The sequence below is a fragment of the Eurosta solidaginis genome, chromosome 2 (genome assembly GCF_040869045.1).
Source record: "Eurosta solidaginis isolate ZX-2024a chromosome 2, ASM4086904v1, whole genome shotgun sequence".
Lineage (NCBI taxonomy): Eukaryota > Metazoa > Arthropoda > Insecta > Diptera > Tephritidae > Eurosta > Eurosta solidaginis.
Window position 1 is genome coordinate 36,497,597 of NC_090320.1, and position 23,771 is coordinate 36,521,367.

The 23,771-nt window shown below is 37.7% G+C and overlaps 1 long non-coding RNA gene across 1 annotated transcript in view; it reads right to left on the reverse strand.

The window, feature by feature from the left end:
- LOC137239548 (uncharacterized) overlaps nt 1-23,771 on the reverse strand; it is a 98,154-nt gene that overhangs the window by 45,360 nt on the left and 29,023 nt on the right. The window contains exon 2 of the long non-coding RNA XR_010949418.1: nt 11,150-11,192. This is a non-coding gene — a long non-coding RNA (uncharacterized lncRNA). The remainder of the gene's footprint in view (nt 1-11,149; nt 11,193-23,771) is intronic.

Genomic DNA, 23,771 nt, shown 5'->3' on the forward strand with positions numbered 1-23,771 from the left:
GGCACGAGTACAATACGTACTCTATCGCTACCTCCTCTAACCCGCACTTCGTACATCTGCTATCACTGACCAAGCCAGTCAGAATACCCGTCACGAGTCTGACGGCAGATACTTTACATAAGCCTTAGCAAAGAGATAACGTAAATATCTCCATCGGGGCGAATTAGGCTACTTGAACTACAAGTCGTGATATTCTTAACCAGGAAAAACAATAAAACAGTTCATGTTATTTTTTCTGCAAATACCAATACCTTAAAACGTTTTATGATCACCATTACAACATCTAAGCTACCGATCTCATTAATTGCGTGGCTTGTTAACTTTCTCATAAACATCGTTAGCTACAATGGCTATTAAACGGTCATACATATTTACGTGAATATGTAGCGTTTGTTTAGTTGTTTTTGTGTGTTTTCATGAAACTTTACCTTCATTAGTAGTCTTACTTCTAACTAAAGATGCAATTTTTAGTAGTTGTTTATGATACTTCCGCAAATTTTTCATTAACTCACATTGCTTCTTAAGTACATGCAATTTTACTGTTATAACTATTACCTTTAGCTGGCTGTGTCACCAAAGTATTTTAAATTTCCTTTTTATCGTTTAATAAAAGCCATGGTTAAACCAGCTTCAGAATTAAGCAGCCTCCTCATGTGACTTTCACATTACTTTGATACTTAGTAAAGAGGAAACTAAACTCGAGACATTCCATCGTACATTAAGAAAATGCTTATGAAATATAAGTTAAATTTGCAATTACTCCTCGTAATCTTCCATATAGGTACCCTGTAAGGAAGTCCGTAGATTAGGTTAACCTAACCTAATCTTCGTAATGTTCCATGTAGGTACCCCTTAGGGAAGTCAGTAACCTGTGAACAAAGTTCTCGTTCATAAATAAACTTAAAGTATCAAAGAACAATTATTACGATAATAGCTAGATTTTCACTAGCTCGCAATTGTATGGAAGATTATGCAACGGAAGCCACTTTGTACTTAGACTTACATTCGACAGCCTCCTATAGCCTGAATGCTTTACATCAAACATCTGGTCAGATGAACATCGTCGTTGCTTGTGTATCCAGAGCTTCTTTAGCTATTCTGAAAGCTTACCTGCCCAAGAGCAGACTGCAAGTGGTCAGGTGAAACCCAAAGGCCTTCTGGTCCCTTGTAGTACAACTTATATGAGCTACTGCGCTTGCTCCTTCGTATATGCAAATACCTAAACCATTTCGTCTCTACCTAATGCAACACGGAATCTTTAACCAGCCCAAAAAAATACTCAGCACGATTTCAGAAATAGGAAGCAGAGGGCCCACTGGTTAGAAAAACGGGTGTATAGTGATTTGACATTCCAGGGTTTTTCGAGTTAGAGTCAGTAATCACTGATGGATGGAGGGTTGGATGTTTTTGTACTAACACAATAGAGATGTCAAGTAAAGCATGGTTCTTCACTAGAGCATAACCTTCGCAAGTGCAAAAACTCTTTAAAGAAAGTGCTGTAGGCGTTTTGTCTCATCTTCACGGCAACTATGACAGAATTCATTCTCTGAACTTTGCCTGCCTTCACACCACTGTTGCATCAGAGAGTAATCTTTCATTATTAAAGCAAGTGCTTCAAGAACTAGCAAATTCAGACTTATTACGTAGTATTCTGCTGTATGCATGCGATCCCAAATTTGCCTGGACACTCCACATGGGGCTTTTGGTGCTTAGGTCACATTTTCCGCCTTATTCCCGGTCTCACCATTTCCTCTCATGGCGAGGCATGCAACAATAGAGCCATAATGAGAGATCCAAGTATGGTGCGAGAGAAATGTTTACTTAGAGATTGGCAAGCGTGATTCTCCATTGGATTCATAGCCGCATTTATATCCGTCAACAGTAATAGGACTGAATTTGGCCCGAAATGGCTTATTTTGCATTTAATGACAACAAGTACTTTACTTTCGAGACGATTTAGGTCGAGCTTAGTTTTGCAGCTATTAGAAAGAATAGCGCATCGAGTTTGTCTGAACCCTTTCATACACGTAGTTGCCAAAGCTGCCGACGCTTTTGATGTTGCTGAACGTTATTTAGCGTCGAAGCATAAGCTTTTCAGAGAACTTAAAGTGCGGCATAGCAGCTCGCTTGATCTATGTAAAAATCTGCTTCAAAGCTGACAAAGCGATGATGCGTGTCGATGTTCTTATCATGGTTCATTTTCTTCTTGTAGCGATAGTAAGATTCCCCAAAGGTTATGGGAAGTTTTATTGATGTTAATGATCCTTTGCCGGATACTGATTCCATACTTTATCGAAAATAACACCGTAAACGCTCTGACCGACCATCGCGGTAATGATTTGATATGCCCATGTGGAACCTTCTAGCTCATACAACCCACTCATTCCGTGAGGAGCTTGTCATCACCAGAGCTTTACCTGCAAAATAAAAAAGACTCACCACGTATAAGTGAGGTTGACATTTGGGTGGGAGAAACTATGAAATCCGACGACCACCTCTTCAAAGTGCTACGCAGCCCCTTGAATCCCTCTTATCTTAGGTCGTCTTTAACAGTTTGCATATCGTAGAAATATAATGCATTACCTTAGAATTTCTGCCGTTTTGCCCTTGTATAAGCCTCAAACTCTAAGCTTTTCTTCACAATTAATAATCATTTATTATCTCACAGCGTCAATCTAACTGTGACTGCGAAAGTTAAGCAATAGTCTAAGCGGAAAATTAGACACACTTTGAAATACCGTTGTTCAAGTCACAACAAATTCTCAAGTCAAATCAAGCTCCCTTAGGCTAATGAAAAAAACCGCTCAACTTGTCACGCTCAAACATTTTCATCTTACAAGTCGGCGATTAGTAATTAGGTGAATTTTTCTTCTTCTTTTTCAAAGTTTTTTTTTTTTGTTTTTTGTTTTTTGTTTGCTTTTTTTTTTTTTGCTGTGTAATCATCATCTTTAACTTTCATGCGATGAACGACGATTATTACAGGAAATTCTCACACGGAGCTCATATTCACACTCACTCTCACAATTATGCACCCACAATTTTACGCTGCTATTAGTTTTTTCCTCTTTTTGTCATTTATTACAGCTTTTTTGTTGCACACATTCGCCGAACACATTACCGTTATTTCGCTGTGGTGCTAAGAATACCGCTAGTTACTGCTTGGTAACACAGAAAGCTTTCACACACACTGATATAAATATACACGCATACATAAAGAACTACATTAAGTCGATACAATGTTGACAACCAACCATAAACATTCATCATAACAAATAATAACGCTTTGAATATGTGACAATCAAAATGTTGGTGAACTTTTCTTCAAAAAGCGCAGTAAACGCAAAGCAACTAAAAATGTTCCATATAATAAATCCAAAACCAACAACAACAATAAGAATTACGCAAAAACCCGATTAATCAGTATGCAATGCTTAATTTGTAGACAAATAGTTTTGCAATGCAGTAAAGAACTTCATCAACGAATATCATTATCTACTCGGTTTCGGTCATTGTTGAAAAGTGTGTCATTTGGTGCGTTAACACCATACACCACCGCAGGCACGTAAGTGTAAATGGTGTCACTTCAAGTACACACACAAACAAACCATTATGCACTCTTTCATATCTTGACAAACCATTCCAGTTTTTATTTGTTGATCGCTTGATAATCATTCTTATTGTGATGAGCTTTCTATTGTGTGAATTATGAATGGAATACAAAATTGTAGTTTTATATGCCGTAAGCAATTTGCAGTGTGAAAATTGGTACATTTAGAACCATTTCCTTTGTTATTATCAATGACAATCCAACCTGACCTATTGACTTCTATTTGTGTAAGTACATAAAGCTTATAAAATTATTACACTGTATAGGCTATTGATGATACAGCGTTAATTGTAATTACATTAATGAGCATTTTATTACATAACTGATTAATATATCAGTAAATGCTTGATCGACCTTATTAATACTTGTATTTAGCTTTCAACCGCATAACGAAACACAAACTCAACTTTTCGTTCGTTTTACTTACATGTGTTATATTACTTGATTTTAAAATTTCATTGGATACGACTTTAATTAAAACACGTGAAATGGCGAAGGAGAGGCAGGAAGGGAGTTAGATTAAGATTGACAGCGAGAGTGGGAATGACCGTGAGAGTTAGCAGCAGAGAAAGGGAGAGAGCGAGGGAGAGAGAGGTGGAGATGGAGTAGGAGAGTGACAGGGAGAGAGATAAGCTTATGTTGAATTGGACGGTCCATGACGACCTCACATAGGCGAATTGAGTCCGTAGTGTTACCAGAAGTTTGTTTAACGAACAAGCTGAAAAACCCTATCAAAAAGTAGCACATTTTATAAAATAACTCCGTTCTCATGGCAAATACTTGAAGCTTTCAAGGACACCTATGCCACTTGCTGCTTCTAGATCTGTCAGCGGTATCACTCCTTACAGCTGGGGTCTTAGCCTGGCAATCGCAGGGCACGAGTACAAAACGTACTCGATCGTAACCTCCTACCACCCGCACTTCCTACATCTGCAATCAATGAGTAGGCTTTACTTAAAGGCATGTGACGCCAGAAGGCAGTGTCCAGTCAAAATACCCTTCATGAGTCTACAGTTCTCTCTTTTTATACTCAGTTGAGCAGAGCTCACAGAGTATATTAACTTTGATTGCATAACGGTTGGTTGTACAGGTATAAAGGAATCGAGATAGATATAGACTTCCATATATCAAAATCATCAGTATCGAAAAAAAATTCGATTGAGCCATGTCCGTCCGTCCGTCCGTCCGTCTGTCCGTCCGTCTGTCCGTTAACACGATAACTTGAGTAAATTTTGAGGTATCTTGATGAAATTTGGTATGTAGGTTCCTGGGCACTCATCTCAGATCGCTATTTAAAATGAACGATATCGGACTATAACCACGCCCACTTTTTCGATATCGAAAATTTCGAAAAATCGAAAAAGTGCGATAATTCATTACCAAATACGGATAAAGCGATGAAACTTGGTAGGTGAGTTGAACTTATGACGCAGAATAGAAAACTAGTAAAATTTTGGACAATGGGCGTGGCACCGCCCACTTTTAAAAGAATGTAATTTAGAAGTTTTGCAAGCTGTAATTTGGCAGTCGTTGAAGATATCATGATGAAATTTGGCAGGAACGTTACTCCAATTACTATATGTATGCTTGATAAAAATTAGCAAAATCGGAGAACGACGACGCCCACTTAAAAGAAAATGTTTAAAGTTAAATTTTAACACAAAATTTAATATCTTTACAGTATATAAGTAAATGATGTCAACATTCAACTCAGGTAATTATATGGTGCAATAATTTTCAAAAATAAAAGAAAATTTCAAAATGGCCGTGGCTCCGCCCTTTTTCATTTAATTTGTCTAGGATACTTTTAATGTAATATCACGAACAAAAATTTACCAATCCTTGTGAAATTTGGTACAGGCTTAGATTCAAGGACGATAACTGTTTTCTGTGAAAAAGGGCGAAATCGGTTGAAGCCACGCCCAGTTTTTATACACAGTCGTCCGTCTGTCCTTCCGCTCGGCCGTTAACACGATAACTTGAGCAAAAATCGATATATCTTTACTAAACTCAGTTCACGTACTTATCCGAACTCACTTTGTATTGGTGTAAAAAATGGCCGAAATCCAACTATGACCACGCCCACTTTTTCGATATCGAAAACTACGAAAAATGAAAAAAATGCCATAATTATATACCAAATACGAAAAAAGGGATGAAACATGGTAATTGTATTGGTCGATTGACGCAAAATATAACTTTAGAAAAAAATTTGGTAAAATGGGTGTGACACCTACCATATTAAGTAGAAGAAAATGAAAAAGTTTTGCAGGGCGAATTCAAAAGCCCTTGGAATGTTGGAAAGAATACTGTACGTGGTATTACATATATAAATAAATTAGCGGTACCCGACAGATGATGTTCTGGATCACCCTGGTCCACATTTTGGTAGATATCTCGAAAACGCCTTCACATATACAACTAAGGGCCACTCCCTTTTAAAACCCTCATTAATACCTTTAATTTGATACCCATATCGTACAAACACATTCTAGAGTCACCCCTGGCCCACCTTCATGTCGATATCTCGAAAAGGCGTCCACCTATAGAACGAAGGCCCACGCCTTTTTAAAATACTCATTAACACCTTTCATTTGATACCCATATCGTACAAAAAAATTCTAGAGCCACCCCTGGCCCACCTTTATGGCGATATCACGAAAAGACATCCACCTATAGAACTAAGGCCCACTCCCTTTTAAAATACTCATTAACACCTTTCATTTGATACCCATATCGTATAAACAAATTCTAGAGTCACCCCTGGTCCACCTTTATGTCGATATCTCGAAAAGGCGTCCACCTATAGAACTAAGGCCCACGTCCTTTTAAAATACTCATTAACACCTTTCATTTGATACCTATATCGTACAAAAAAATTCTAGAGTCACCCTTGGCCCACCTTTATGGCGATATCACGAAAATGCATCCACCTATAGAACTAAGGCCCACTCCCTTTTAAAATACTCATTAACACCTTTCATTTGATACCCATATCGTATAAACAAATTCTAGAGTCACCCCTGGTCCACCTTTATGTCGATATCTCGAAAAGGCGTCCACCTATAGAACTAAGGCCCACGCCCTTTTAACACCTTTCATTTGATACCCATATCGTACAAACAAATTCTAGAGTCACCCCTGATCCACCTTTATGGCGATATCTCGAAAAGGCGTCGACCTATAGAACTAAGGCCCACACCCTTTTAAAATACTCATTAACACCTTTCATTTGATACCCATATAGTACACAAAAATTCTAGAGTCACCCCTGGCCCACCTTTATGGCGATATCTCGAAAGGGCATCCACCTATAGAACTAAGGCCCATTCTCTTTTAAAATACTCATTAACACCTTTCATTTGTTACCCATATCGTACAAACAAATTCTAGAGTCACCCCTGGTCTACCTTTGTGGAGATATCTCGAAAAGGCGTCCACCTATAGAACTAAGACCCATGCCCTTTTAAAATACTCATTAACACCTTTCATTTGATACCCATATCGTACAAACAAATTCTAGAGTAACCCCTGGTCCACCTTTATGGCGATATCTCGAAAAGGCGTCCACCTATAGAACTAAGACCCATGCCCTTTTAAAATACTCATTAACACCTTTCATTTGATACCCATATCGTACAAACAAATTCTCGAGTCAGGCCTGGTCCACCTTTATGGCGATATCCCTAAATGGCGTCCATCTATAGATCTATGGCCCACTTCCTCTTAAAATACTCTTTAATACCTTCCATTTGATACACATGTCATATACACACACTCCAGGGTTACCCTAGGTTCCTTTTACAACATGGTGATTTCCATTACTTTGTCTCCACAGCTCTCAACTGAGTATGTAATGTTCGGTTACACCCGAACTTAGCCTTCGTTACTTGTTTTTAACACGCTTTTATTAGCTTGGCCTGTATCTATGTAACGGAATCTTTGAGCTTAATTTTCACCGATTTCTAGAAGTCTGATTAATTTGAAACGTTGCATATTTATCACGGACCGATGACAATGCATTAATGTGATGGTGTGGTGACATAAGGTCAACGGCCATAAGGTCAATTGGCCTTATTACCACTTTGAATGGCCATAAGTTTGATTGAAACTTTGCACACGTATCACGGCTCGATGACAATGCATTAATGTGATGGTGTGGTGACATAAGGTCAATTGGCCTTATTACCACTTTTAATGGCCATAGATTTGATGGAAACTGTGCGCAGTAATCAAGGCTCGATGACAATGCATTAACGTGATGGTGTGGTGACATAAGGTCGACGGCCATAAGGATAATTGGCCTTATTACCACTTTGAATGGACATATGTAAGTTTGATTGAAACTTTGCACACGTATCAAGGCTCGATGACAATGCATTAATGTGATGATGTGGTGACATAAGGTTAACGGATATAAGGTCGATTGACTTTTGACCACCCAAAATGGACATAGATTTGAAACCTTGCACATAATGCGGAAAACTCATTCCTTTATTAATGATAGAAGTGGATGCATGGCACATCTACGAAAGAGCATACTGGAGCCCTTTTTAACGCGCTTTTATTAGCTTGTTCTGTATCTATCTATGTATCTATGTATCCATGTATGTATGTAACGGAACGGAACGGTTTTAAAATAGGTACTTTTAGCTAGTGCAGGCCACCAGACCAAGGCACCATAAAGAAGAATCGGGCGCACAATGGCTGTGTAAATCCAGTAGGTCACCTTAGGGGAAAATCTCCAGTAGGTGCCAATTGTCCGCTTGCAGGTGAACAGCTCTGCTGCTGCCTTCTTGGATCGCTCCACTATATTGTCACTCCATAATAGCTTCCTATCCATAATGACTCCCAAATACTTGACTTGATCTCTAAACGCTAAGAACGTACCCCCAACTCTTGGCGGTGTAAGATTTGGTACTTTGTACCTCCTAGTGAAGAGGACAAGCTCGGTTTTATCCCGGTTGACTTCCAAACCTCTGGCTGTAGCCCCGTGCGAAATACTACCTTGATGCGCGCCCGGATATACCACCCCTATCAGCGTGACGGCGGCCCTGTAGAGGTTTACCGACCTGGCGTCGTCACAGGCAATTAGCTTGACATTGTCCTGGAACCACCCTGCTCGGTGCAAGATGGCGGTGGACCTGGGTTGACTTTCTTAACCTTAACGGCCACCGTAGCTAGCCTCGATCCACTTCCACTGTTGTTTCAGGATCCTGCCATCTTCGCTGCTCTCGTCTATAATGCGAATGGTCTACCGCCCCTTGGAAATTTCGGCGAAAGACCGCGTCCAGCCCACTTACATTTCATATCTTTCCTCTCAGATAGTTGCCAATAGAATGATTGTAACATTCAATATCAAGCACTGTTCTGTTAATAACTTAAATTTTATTATAATTTTCTTTTGAGGTGATTAACTATAAATTATTGTTTGACCTTCTACTACTGTTATATAAACTCTTTTTAATTGAAAATTATTTTATACTTTTTAGTTCGGTTAGCTATAAAAGCGTGTTTTTTTGTAGTTTTTTTAAACTATTATTTATTAATGATATGAGTAGCTTTGTTAGGTTGTAGGACCTACACATGATTTTCGACACCTTACAGCCCCGCGCTTGGGTCCACGCCTTTCCCGCTTGGTCAATCATGTGCACCTCTCCCCTTCTCTTAATATCCCCAATCTACTTAGGATGCCTACGGAGCAAGCTTCAAGGGATGCGCCGTATTTAGCTAGTTCATCCCCTTTTTCACTTCCATCAATTCCCATAAGCCTTGCGCTCCAATATACATAGACGTATGCTTCTCCGTGTACCGATACTTTTCCGGGATGGCTTGCACTCTAGCGAGATTATTTCCTTAATTTTTACTTGGATGTCAATATAACGGTTGTCACGGCTGCAGTTTGAGGTATTTTCTTCCAGTGTTTCTACCGCTTTGTTTACGTCTACTGCTTCCGCCTGAAAAACGTTGCAGTGTTCTGACAACTTTTGGGATTTGTTTATTTCCGTATCAGCACAGTATAGCGCAGACGCTACTCCTTCAACTACTTTAGCACCATCGGTGTACACGCGATTGGCTTCGTCCGCCATTTGGGCTTCTTTGCGCCAATCATTCACCTCAACTGGGGCTTTAAAAGCTCCTCAAAGCTCGGATACGCAATCGGGTAGTGTGTTCGTCCTGTAATTGAGGAAGCTATACTACTATGGCCGTGTGGTCTGCGCTCAAACACTGAGCCTCTGTTCAGCTGTTCACGCTATGTTCTTTGCCACCAGGTCTACTGGTGGAATATGCAGAATGGCATACAGTGCGATCGTCGTTGTTGTTTTCAAGGCTCCCGTAATATATTGATAGTCTGCTTACTCCCTACATATTATTGAAGCAGGTTATTTTTTGTGTGGTTGTCCACCAAACAAAGACTCCATAGTATAGGATAAGCTTTACAATCGCTGTAAATACCCACTCTCTCCTCCGCGTTGAGCTTCCACGACAACTTACTGTCTAAAATGATTCTTAGATATTTTTTGCAATGTTTCTCCTGCAGGATCACCCCTCCTAACTTAGGCCTGGTCGATGGATAGAGAGAGAGAGAGAGAGAGAGAGAAAGAAGAAAAGGGAGAGGAAGGAATACCATTTTTCGAGTGTAAATATGACAATTAAGTATACATACATGGTGTATACTACATCACGAAAGTAAGTTCCGAGCGAACAGAAGGGGACCAAAGAAGTTGTAGTGAGTTGCCACACCAATAATGTAACAACAATAAAATCGCTGTAACCAGCCAAGTTTGTATTTATCTACGTATGAAAACAAGGCTCATCAAATGTCGTTCTGACTACGAAACAATCCGCAGCTATAAAGGGGGTGTCAAAAATTGGCGCTGGTTTGAAAGTTCGAAGCAAGATATGATTCATATACATTTTTATCAAAGTTTCAATATAATACAAAAATTCTGAAGCATCAGTGAAAGCCTGATTGGATGATTCATCAAATCACTTCATTTTTAATATCCTAGCTTTATCGAGGACAAGGCGTTAATATCTCAGTAAAGATGTACACATGATTTCTTTACTGCAGCCGAAGCTCCCCGCAGTATAGTCCTATATAAACTATGCCAGTTATATATGCATAGGATATTACTTTGCGAAATGATATAATTTATGTGAGCCTTATTCAATAAGCATATAAGCAGCTCCTTTTCGTGCATCCGAAGACGGCTTTAAAATCGAAGAATTTGTGGTGTGCGACAGTTCTTTTTTCGCAGCGTTTTCCAAGATTTGGCGCATTGTGAAAATCTGATCCACGGTAGATTTACCTGTAGCCCGCACTGATAAGGGCTAATCAGCTGATTCAGGGTGGGCTTCAATCTTTCACACACATATGATTGACAGAATCTTATTTGCGAATTCCGCGGGTGCTCAACAATCTTATTAAATACGTGTAACTACTACCTCCACAAGATATTTTTTTGTATTTTATTTAAGAGCTTAGTGAGTTGAACCTATAGCAATAAGTCGAAAAATAAATAAGTTAGCCTAACATACCTGTTATTAAGTTTGTCATCTGGTTATTTGGTGTGCGTTTTTCCTGAAAAAAAAAAATATAAATAAAATTTAATTGAATTTAGTTAGTAAAATTAAGTTAATAATTAGTTTCTATTATAATCCCCAGCTTATCAAAACGCAAATTAATTTATATTTTAATTGTATTTGGCACGCCAACATTTTGCTGCACCTTAACCTTACCTACTTACAAGGCGTAGTGAAATTGTAACCGCAAGCACGAATATATTTAAATGTTTCTAAATTATAACATCTGGCTATATTCAGCATAAGCCTCTATGTATTAAGTTCCCAACAACTACATTCGACACTTTCGCTCATTCAGAAAAAAATTATTTTACCGATTGCCGTGTGACTAATTGTATTTTTTTTTTAATAAGATATTTACAGAGTCGCATCACTTGTGATTTCTTCACGGTAATTAATTCATATTTAAAAGTTTCTTGTTTCATATTTTTAATTTAATTTTTTACTGCATAATTGAACTTTCTGCTTTCAAAAGCTATTCACTAATCCTGTCCTCGCAGCAGTCTAGGGGGCTTAGAATATACCCGCGGCAGGTATGTCTGTCGTAATCTAAGCTACAGTCTACCGGTAGCTAGGTCATTGCATGCGCTGATGGCATTGCCCTGACGGCTAATACCAAACATCTTCCGATGATTAGGCACCTCTTGCAAAATGCACTGAATCTAACAAAAACTATGTGTAAGAAATGTTGAATCCGCATCAGTAATGAGAAAACAAAAAAACAGAGACAGGAGCAATATACCAGATCTACACGGCAGTGGTGCGATCCTTACTCTCTGATAAGCAGTCACCGTATGATGGCCCGCTCTCGACATTAAATCTAACAAGAACAAAGCAACTCCCATCAAAGCTCTTGAAAACATACTATTTCTTCTTCCTACTGACCTTTATGGGAAGTATTCTGCTACCTGCAACGGAACAAGACGCAACGCAATCAAACCTTGGAGGTTACAGAAAGTTTGGAAATGCCCAGACCCTGAAACAAGTCCCGGATACATTTTTAAAGTTAGAACACACAATACTGTCCCCTCGATGGGACAATATATTTTCCGCTATGATCCCAGACAGGAGCGAGTCGGCAAATTGCATGGAACCGGGAAACCAAAAAATTGCCATCTTCACGAACGGCTCTAACTGAACAATAGAGTTCGCAGTGGAATATTCTCATAGAAGCTCAATATAAATAAGATTCTACGCTTACCAAACCACTGCGGTATTTTTTTTGCAAGCTGAGCTTATAGATATCTGGGAAGCTGCTCTCTATCTTATTGACCTGACAGTGACTAACTCTATTTCCATTTTGGTCAACACCCCAACTGCCATAAGATGCCTGCAATGTTTCGATACATCGTTACTAGTGACCTTAAAGTGGACGGATGCTCTTAACAAGTAGCTGATAAGTGCAACCCGAGCATAATACGGGTCCCAGTAATGTATCGGCTAAGAAGGAAAGGCACCAGCTTGCAAACCATCATCACTGCTGGATGGGTGAATCCTCCTCTAAATACTTGCAAGCACTGGCTGCGATCTCAGTTCACGAAACAAGCTAATGCGAGATGGTCCAGGGAAGCATTATGTAGTGTGTCCAAGCAAATCTGGCTCAAGCTGGATGAAAAGAGATCGCAATCGGTCATACTTCTAAATCGCTTCTCTATTAGCCCATTAGTGGGTCTTCTAAGAGGTCACTGTCTTATGAGCGCCTATGTTGCTCATATGGGCCTGCCAACAAATGACTTCTGCAGCAGCTGCAGGAATGAGAAGGAGATAGGAAGCGTAGAGCATTATCTCTACGGAAGTCTGCACAGACACTTCTTTGGGTGCCTTGCGAAGCTAGCATCGGTAAATATAAACGAAATTCTGCGCTACATTAAGCAAATGCGCTGGTTAGCTTCATGAGGGTGTAGATCACATTAGGGCTCCTTCGTGGTATCACAAAGGGCCACAATGGCCTACGTGAGTCTACGCTTAGGCAGCGGTGGTGGCTACTTTAACCTAACCCAACCTAACTTAGGTGTTGAGGGTCGGGATGGCCTAGAATATTCAATGTGATGGGGCTTGTACCTTAGTCCGGAACGTGTCGGATCTATATCAGGCCAAGAACCATCAATAACATCATCGATAACACTCCCCAAAAACCTTCGGGAAGTGTCTTTATCGCTACAATAAGAATTGTAAATAAAAACCAACTGTAATATGTGCATAACAACATTTTTGTTGAGTTAAAACTGTTCCCAACAAATTTTCACATCATTGTAAAGTGCACAGCTCATTGACAGTTATTGTGTCTATTAAGTATTCGTATGTACCGAAATAAAGATAAACAACACTTTTATTACCTCTTTATGTCACTATAGTTTTTTACGCTCTGATACGCTGTTACAAAGACAACGAACTTCATGCACTCACTGTGCTATATAAATTTCTTTTTAACCATTAATCAGAAGTCATCCATGCGGCTATTCATAAATGTCTTTGACAAATACCAAACGGCTGTAATAGAACAAAACAAAGAACACCCCATTTACTGTGGCGAAGCAAATAAAACTGTCATATTTATGTATTTGATATGTCAGTAGAAAAAACAATGTAAGCGACTAGATAATATACAGTAATAGAAGAGGTCTTAACTGTGCGCAAATGTTAAATTAAGTTTTGACCACAAAATAAGGTGAAGATAAACAAGTAAGTAAGGCTAAGTTCGGACGTACGGAACATTACATACTTAGCTGAGAGCTTTGGAGACAAAATTGCCTTTTTGTGGATACATACAAATGGTAATACTAAAAAGTGGAGCAACTTGCCTTTGCTATCTTTCTTCAGCTATCAATTCGTTTTATTTGAATATTTTTTTAAATATGAAAATTTGGTTTTTGAACACATTTCTTTATAATTTTTTTAAATCACCCTTGATATATTTTCGAAGGGCTCTTAATTATGAGTCCGATAAGAGTCGGAAATTGTAGACCAAGGGTGAAGTTTTTTGGAACGATTTTCCTTCATCCTTTGTGAAATAAGGGAAAATCACCATGTAGGAAAATTAAGCTAGGGAACCCTGGAATGTGTTTGTAGGACATGGGTGTCAAATAAAAGGTATTACAGAGTATTTTAAAAGGGAGTGGGCCTTGGTTCTATAGATGGACGCCTTTTCGAGATATCGCCATAAAGGTAGACCAGGGGTGACTCTAAAATGTGTTGGTACGATATGGGTATCAAATTAAAGGTATTAATGAGGGTTTTAAAATGGAGTAGCCCTTAGTTGTATATGTGAAGGCGTTTTCGAGATATCGACCAAAATGTTGATCAGGATGACCCAGAACGTCATCTGTCGGGTACCGCTAAGTTATTTATATGTGTAATACCACGAACAGTGTTCCTGCGATGATTCCAATGGCTTTTGGTTTCGGACTGTAGAATTTTTTCATTTTCTTCTACTTAATAGGGTAGGTGTCACAACCATTTTACAAAGTATTTTCCAAAGTTATATTTTGCGTCAAAAAACCAATCCAATCACCATGTTTCATCACTTTTTTCGTATTTGGTATAAAATTATGGATTTTTTTTTTCATTTTTCGAAATTTTCGATATCGAAAAAGTGGGCGTGGTCATAGTCGGATTTCGCCCATTTTTAATACCAAGATAAAGTGAGTTCAGATAAGTACGTTAACTAAGTTTAGTAAAGATATATCGGATTTGGTCAAGTTATTTTGTTATCGGCCGAAGGACAGACGGTTGACTGTGTATGAAAAATGGGCGTGGCTTCAACCGATTTCGCCCATTTTCACAGAAAACAGTTATCGTATCATAGAAGCTATTACCTTACCAAATTTCACAAGGATTGGTAAATTTTTGTTCGACTTATTGCATTAAAAGTATTCTAGACAAATTAAATGAAAAAGGGCGGAGCCACGCCCATTTTGAAATTTTCTTTTATTTTTGTATTTTGTTGTACCATATCATTACTGGAGTCGAATGTTGACATAATTTACTTATATACTGTAAAGATATTCAATTTTTTGTTAAAATTTGACTTTGCTAATTTTTATGGAGAACACATATAGTAACAGGAGTAACGTTACTGCCAAATTTCATCATGATATCTTCAACGACTGCCAAATTACAGCTTACAGAATTTTTAAATTACCTTCTTTTAAAAGTGGGCGGTGCCACGCACATTGCCCAAAATTTTATTAATTTTCTATTCTGCGTCATAAGGTAAGGTGTTTCGAAATTTTCGATATCGAAAAGTGGGCGTGGTTATATTCCGATTTCGTTAATTTTAAATAGTGATCTGAGATGGCTGTCCAGGAACTTACATACCAAATTTCATCAAGATACCTCAAAATTTACTCAAGTTATCGTGTTTAGGGACAGACGGACGGACGGCCATGGCTAAATGGATTTATTTTTTCGCTCAGATCATTTTGATATATATAAGTCTATATCTATATCGATTAGTTTACATCGTTACAGGGTACCGTTATGCGAACAAAATTAATATACTCTGTGAACTCTGCTCAGCTTAGTATAAAAAAATGTCAAACCAACAAATATAACTTATCTAGGGTATGTATAAGTAGGCAAAACGTTAGAGCAGAAAGACATAATAGCATAGTAACCAAGAATATATTTATTAACAGTAGCGGTCAGAAAAATTTATACGAGTGAAACATTTCAAAGAAAAGTTGTGAGTTCTCTACATATTACTTATCTTCTCTGCTTTATATAAAACTAAAGCCCCACCTACCTTGGAGCAAACAGGCGATCTATTATGCTGTTTTTCCTAATTCAGAGTCTTTAAATTACATATGTTTTCCCTTTATTTTACATAAAGCTATTTTTAAATAGTTAGGTTAGGTTGAACTGGCCGGTCAAAAAGACTGAATGTGCCCATCGTGTTACCAGAATATGTTTGACGACCAAACGGAAGAACCCCAATCAGGTATCAGGACTGATGTTATAGAATAATTCCGTCCTCTTAGCAGGCAAGTACTAGAAGTTTTCTAGGGCCTAGTTTTATTGCTACCTCGAGATCTGACAACTCTGCAGCCCCTAATAACTCAGCTGGCATTTCCTACACCTCCTGTTACTGATGAGGTTTAACTTATAAGCATGTCACGCCAGAAGGCAGGGGGCAGTTGGAATGCACGTCGTGATTTTAGTACAAATAAACAGTTGTTTAAATTATTTATTGCAACAGGCTCAAGCATTGTCTGAACTGCTTGCCATGAAACTTCTTTTGCTTGGGATAAAATACCAATGAGTTCCTTAGCAAGGGAGCTCAGGGGTTTTTGCTTAGTTAGCTTCAGCGAACAACATATTGGGCGTTCCAATGAGCCATCCAGCTCTGGATCACAATCGAATCTCATTGAAACGATCCGGATCAGTACTATGGAGAGTTAACAGCACTCAGCTATTGTGCTCACATAGCGTGCCTGTAATTTTCAAGCTTCTTTCCCCAAAAAATTTTACTTAAAAAGTTAAAACAAATTGTTAAACTAATAACTAGGATTTATTCGTTCTTTACACCATGCCACAAATGCGAAATATTTTAGATAAAGAATTATATAAGATTTTGCACTTAAAACTAGAACCTGAATACTAATGCTTAACAAAAGGGTCGGCAGTTAAAACACGTCCAAAAATGTCTGGAGTGGTAACAAAAGAAGCGTTTTTAACTAAATAACTATTGTTCCAAGGCTGATAGTAAAATTTTTATTTCTGTCAGGAGCTTTGTACAAAAAGCACCTGTACTTTTCGTTGTGGTTCTTGTATTTTTCAAATAAAAAATGTATTGTTTTTCCATCATTATTTAAAATGAATACAATGTAATTATTTTATGGCATTAATAATTTGTTATGTATGTTGGAACGATTTTCCGTCATTCCTTGTCAAATTTGTTTTGAACGAAAATTGACACTGATGATGGTACAACGCCATAATCGGTTTGTCTCGAAACCAAATTTGACAAGGGATGTCGGAAAATCGTTCCAATATACATCAATTATCCACTCTGTGCGAAGATGAACAAAACAAAATATGTTAATTAATAATTTGTTTTCAGACGTAAAGTAAAAATTTGAGTTGTCGAGTGGAAACAATTTGTTAAATATCGGATGCCTTAGTTAGTGCATATGTCTGTAAGTGCCACCAAGTAGAGAGGGTATGCTGTCAAAAATTTTCCGCACAAATCCATATCAACGGAGCCAACTGTGATAGGTTAAGAAGAAAATTAGGATGCTAGAACAAAGGTAGCTATAAAGAAATATAGAGAAAAGGCGAGGGGGAGAGAATTGGGTAAGGGAGAAATGAAACTAACTGTATCCAAAAAACCAATTTCCGAAAAATGGTCAACGATCCAAATCGTAGTATACAACTACGTTCATGACTAATGGCAATCCCAAATCCAAGCTCTTGTTATAGTCGAACAAATGACTAATACAATAAAAATCAAAGAATCCGTGATTTATACTGCGACCTGCTGGTAGATGTCGCAGTAAGCTATAAATGAAGCATTATATGGTGGAGTTGCAGTTTACTGCGACGTCTACTGTTATTTAGCACATCGGCTCAGTGATTTCCATTATAAAGTAGTATGAGTGAATGCGAACTAAATGCATATGTTGCCAAATTCAGCCAGTGACAACGATTTTTATAAGTTTTAGCCATTGAATATTTTTCAACGTAGCGTCACTTGATCCTGCTTATGCGATGCTTCACTACACCACAAGGTTTTTATATCTTCCCGCCCAATAATATTCTCAAATAATATAATAAAACCGACTGTCGTTCTCATGAATCGTATGTTATAGCCAATTTAAGTGAGCAGTCAACGAGCAAGCGCGTAGGCAAACGTTCAGCAGTCACGTGGAAAATTTGCAATAATACTTTCAATGCCATTCGACATTAGCACAATAAAAAGTGCGCTGTTTAATGTCAAAGTGAAAATGTGACAACAACAAAAATATATCATGAAAGCAGGCAGGCGAAACGTGCAAAAACGTAAAATTAAAGGAAATATTAGAGCGCAATGGGAAGATAAAATTTCGGCTCAAGACCAATGTTTCCACATATTTTTTTTTTCCTATTTTCATTTCTTTTTCTTCTTCTGTTAGAAGCGATAAAGACACTCACCAAATGTTTGGGGATATATAGCGATTTTGGTGGTCGGTTTTCGATCGGATACGTTTCGGATTGTAGCATTATTAGTTCCGGGTTTTCAGTGCGAGTTTAAGCTTCAAGTAAAGTTGACTATAGTTTAACTCCGATGATGACGATGAGCTGCAAAATTTTATGTTATCAAACTAAGTGGTTAAACTCTAGTCTACTTTAACTGCAGTCTTAACTCGCATTGAAAACCAGGGCTTTAAAGTGCTAGCCTGCCCAAGCCGGGAACGATTTGATATGACCATCTTTAATGTTCTAGATCATGCAATCCTCTCCTTCTATTATGAACTTAGGGATGCCAGAGCAACTAATTTTTGATGGTAACCCCCTTTGTAGGGGTTGCCATACACAACCCTAAATCTCTCAAATTTCGCATCACTCAAATGATTAATTTTATTAAAAATTTAGAGAAAGCTGTAGATATTTATAAATTTATATATAAAAAACTCTCCAATTCGAACTGCCTTTTTATGAAAAATAACTCTAGATTCAAAAGTTAGGATAGGGTTGCTATATAATTTTCTTCAATTCCCCAATAAGATTGCAATATTATTCAAACCACCAAACTTCGGATTCAAAGACTAGTAGGCCTACAAAATTTAAGGTATTTTTCACAGGGTTGCCATATCACATTTTTTCGATTCCCAATAAGATCTGAAATATTATTCAAAAACCAAATACCGGATTCAAATACTGGTGGGCTTACAAAATGTAAGATATTTTTTCACAGGGTGTCACGTCACTACCTAAGACTTGAAAATTTTTAATATAAATTTAAATTTGATTCATGAATGCAGAAACAAAAAAATACCACATTATATTAGTTGTCTCAAATCCAAAAGGAAAAAACTTTGAAAAAATCTTAATTTGCTAAAACAAACTGTAATAACAACTAAAATTACGGGTGTGGCAACCCTACTATCAAAGACTACATAACCTCAGCAACAGCTCACTGAAATGTCAACTATGCAGAACCAAAAACTTACATCGTTTGCTGTTCCAATAAATGTCAAAATATTGAAGGCAATACAAACTCAATGAGCTTTGAAACAAAATGCGGCAATGTGGCAAGTTCATTCAAAGTGAAGCTGAATGCCGCCCTCCATAAAATGTTGTTTCTTTCCTTGTTTTTTGGCTTTTCTAACATTTGTACTACATAAAAGTTAAAATGAGCAGTAAACGATGGAAAACAACAAAAATAACAAAAAAGTACCGCTACACACTCAAAAGCGTAATATTATTGTTTAATAGAACAGAACGAATTCTGTGGCACGTTGCAAGCTTTGGCAGCCATGCACTGGCATACTGGTAGTACACGAATTGTGGCAACGAAAGTAGACGTCACCGTTTCTCAAATTCAAGAGGCAGTAAGTGCTCTGATATTTTCCAAACACATAAGCTGTGTGGCAATATGATTCATGAAATCGAAAAAAAGATTGTTTGGAGCGCGTTAGAACGATGCGGTAAACCGTGCATACAGTGATGAGCAAATGTGAAGTCTACCAGAAAAATAGTTACAGCAGAGCAACAACAAAAAAATGATTTGCAGCAACAATATGCCTTTGCCAATAATATTGAGAAGCAAGACGTGCGCACAAACTAACAGCAAAGCGTTTACTTTGAAATGTGTATGTGTATGTGTTTGTTTGAAAATTGCAACACTATAAATATTAGATATTGCAAATTTTTTACCCATGTCACTAGAAATCAAAGGCAATTTAGACTGCAAAAAAAAAATAACTCAATGAAATACACTTATTGGCGTAGCAGAAAATTGTAATCAAAGTGTGCCAAATACTTTCAAACGTTGGCCAAGTAACGACAAAATTTTACGAATTTGTGCTCTTAACTGGAACAAATTGGCAATGCATTATGAGGATTAAAGCAAATTTTGAGAGTTAATGGCGAAGAAAAGTAAGCAAAATATCTAAATTGAAAAATGTGCCGAAAAAAATGCAAGCCAAATATGTCTTTAGCTCAGAGTTGTAACAATAGAGTGGTACGGAAAAAATATATTGCACCTTCTTATGGTTAGCAGATCTAACCCGATCTGAAAAAGGAAATATCAAATAAATTTGGAGCATCACAGCTTGCAAGGGTTGTGCCAATAACTTCAATGCGTAACTCATATCAGCAGGTTTCTGACAAAAGAAATTATATAACATAACATGACATACTATAACATAACATTATTTAACATAACATTACATCACATAACATACCATTATTTAACATAATATAATATAACACAACCCGGTGGTGAGACGGCCACCGTGGTGTGATGGTAGCGTGCTCCGGCTATCACACCGTATGCCCTGGGTTCGCACCCCGGGCAAAGCAACATCAAAATTTTAGAAATAAGGTTTTTCAATTAGAAGAAAATTTTTCTAAGCGGGGTCGCCCCTCGGCAGTGTTTGGCAAGCGCTCCGTGTGTATTTCTGCCATGAAAAGCTCTCAGTGAAAACTCATCTGCCTTGCAGATGCCGTTCGGAGTCAGCATAACACATGTAGGTCCGGCCAATTTGTAGGGAAAATCAAGAGGAGCACGACGCCAATTGGAAGAGAAGCTCGGCCTTAGATCCTTTCGGAGGTTATCGCGCCTTACATTTTTATTTTTTTTTTATTTTATATAACACAACATAACAACCAAATATTACATTATGTAACATAACATAACAAAACATAGCATAGTACAGCAAAGCACAACATAACGTAGCAATACATAACATAACAAAACATTACATTATACAACATAACATAGCAAAACCTAACGCAGCATGACATGATATAACATAACATAACAGGACAGATCATAACAAAGCAGAAAATAAAGTAACAACATAATATTAAATAACTGAAGGGAGGAGGAGGTCTTTATTAGATGCCATAGTAGAACTCATCTACGCAGTCAGGAAATCTTCAACAACACCTACCTAACAGAAGAAAGAAATAGCGAAAAAAGGAAAGTAACAGTTCCGGTACGGCTCTAAGCACTGATCTCTGCCACTTTTCTTACTGCTAAGTAAATTAAACCAAGTAAAAGGTGGTATAAATGTATGAATAATTGAGCCGGCGACAGCTAATAAGGAAATTAACATCCTAATGAACAGTTTTATTTATTTATTATTTTTTAATGAAGAGTTGCATTCTCACTATCATCAATATAGCAGTTGGCTACATGAAAGTAGCACTACGAAGCTCTATGAAATATCTATGGGTTTGACTAGATAACAGGCTCACCGTGTGAAGTCCCTTTGGAGGAGCCTGTGGAGCTAAAGTTTGAGTGCGATAAGCATTACGCAATGATACATTTTTAGTTGTATCGGAAATAAAAAAAAGAAGTGCAGCATGCCCATCTCTGGGTGCTTGCATCCCTTTCAGATTCTCTCCTCTGGGAAGTACATATTTAACTGCTTTCTGCTCGGCCTGGAGCTGGTTGATTTAGCTTGTAGTATAGCTTATGTAAAAGCTAACTTGGTGGTTTTGGTATACACAGCGATATATCCTATCGCTATGAAGCAAAAGATATTAGCAAACAGAGCCCGTAACCAAGTAGAGATGCTGCTGACACACATGCACAACACAAGAATCGATCAGAAGGAGGCAACTGCAATAGACCAGCAGTACTACAGAAATGTGAGCAAAGAAAATAGTTTCCGAGCTGGACCCATGCTTGAAACAACTCCATGGAAATGTAGGCTACAATCTAACTCAATTCATAAAAAAGCACTGTTACTTTCGCAAATGTTTCTACAGTACAGGAAATATCGAAAACGCGAGCTGCTTGTAATGAGGAGATACAGACAATTTGCGCCGTATCTTGTCCGAACTCAACCACTTCGTTCTAGAACGAACGGAGGAATAATTTCTTTATGGTGACTAGGCCCCGCAGTGTCATTCGGCAATTTTCTATGACCACAAACTTAATTACTTGTCACTGCAAAATAGAAGACGAGAAACTTCACAGGCGCTTGGGGTTTTAGGTATTGCCCGCCGATTTTATAAAACTTTGATTTCTTCTTCCTCCTTCCTGGTGCCAATTCGTAACACCTAGGGAATCTTATGTATTATTTCTAATTGCTGTTTTTATGTGCAGGTACTTTTTTCGCTCTTATTTGGAATCCAAATCTATAACTAAAGTTTTGGTTGTAAAGATAGAGATTCGTGCTATTAGCGAGCTTTGGGCATTATTGGTTATAGTGCTTTTGTTTAGCTTTATTTTATTAAAATAATTTGTTAAAAATAAACGATTGTGAGCACACAATGAAATCCATTTGTACTATGACACTATTGTGAATATTTGATTAGAACTAACACTGCCTTACCGGCAGTTGCTAACATTCACCAGATGGCAGCGCGAGCGCATGTAAGTTTTTATACCTTTCATGAACATGAAATGGTATATTAACTTTGGTCCGATGTTTTTAACGTGTAGAAATATAGAAGATAGACTAACCATTAAGTATACCGAACTGAGTTGATATAGCCATGTCCGTCTGTCCGTCCGTCTGTCTGTTTGAATGCAAACGAGTCCCTCAAATTTTGAGATATCTCAATGAAATTTGGCACAAGGATGTATTTTTGTATTATATTAGACATTTGCCAGATCCGGTAGGATCGGACCACTATAACATATATATCCCATACAACGAATCGTTCGTATAGAAATATTTTTGACAATTTCTCCCTTAATTTCTAATATAAAAACGTTAAACTTGGTGATATTTATTCTAATAAACCATAGAAGATTTCCTAAAAAAATCACTTTGATCTGAGCTATATGTATATAGTATATACCTATCCCATTCAACCGATCGTTCAGATTAAAAGATTTTTGGCCATTCTCCCTTAGTTTCCAATATAAAAACTTGAAATTTGGTGATATATATTCTAATATGTCATAGAAGATTTCCTGTAAAAATCATTTCGAACGGAGCTATATATAATATATATCCCATACAATCGATCGTTCAGATAAGGGGGTTTTTTGCCATTTTTTTTTATATTTATCTTAAAATCGTTTAGGTATGTACATCTGTTCACTATATATTTATTATCTTATACAGCGCATTATTTGGAGATTACGAATGGGATAAAATTATTGGTCAGCGCCATTCATGAAAGGTGTGAAGTCTTTGGCCAGCCGAAGACAGTCCAAAAAGTGGGTGTGGTTATATTTCGTTCAATTTAAATAGCGATGTGAGATAAGTGCCCAGGAACTTGCATACCAAATTTCATTAAGATACCTTAAAATTTACTCAAGTTATCGAGTTTACGGACGGACCGACGGACGGGCATGGCTAAAAGAATTTATTTTTTCGCCCAGATCATTTTAATGTATACAAGTCTATATCTATCTCGATTAGTTTATGTCATTACGGGGTACCGTTATGCGAACAAAATTAATACTCTC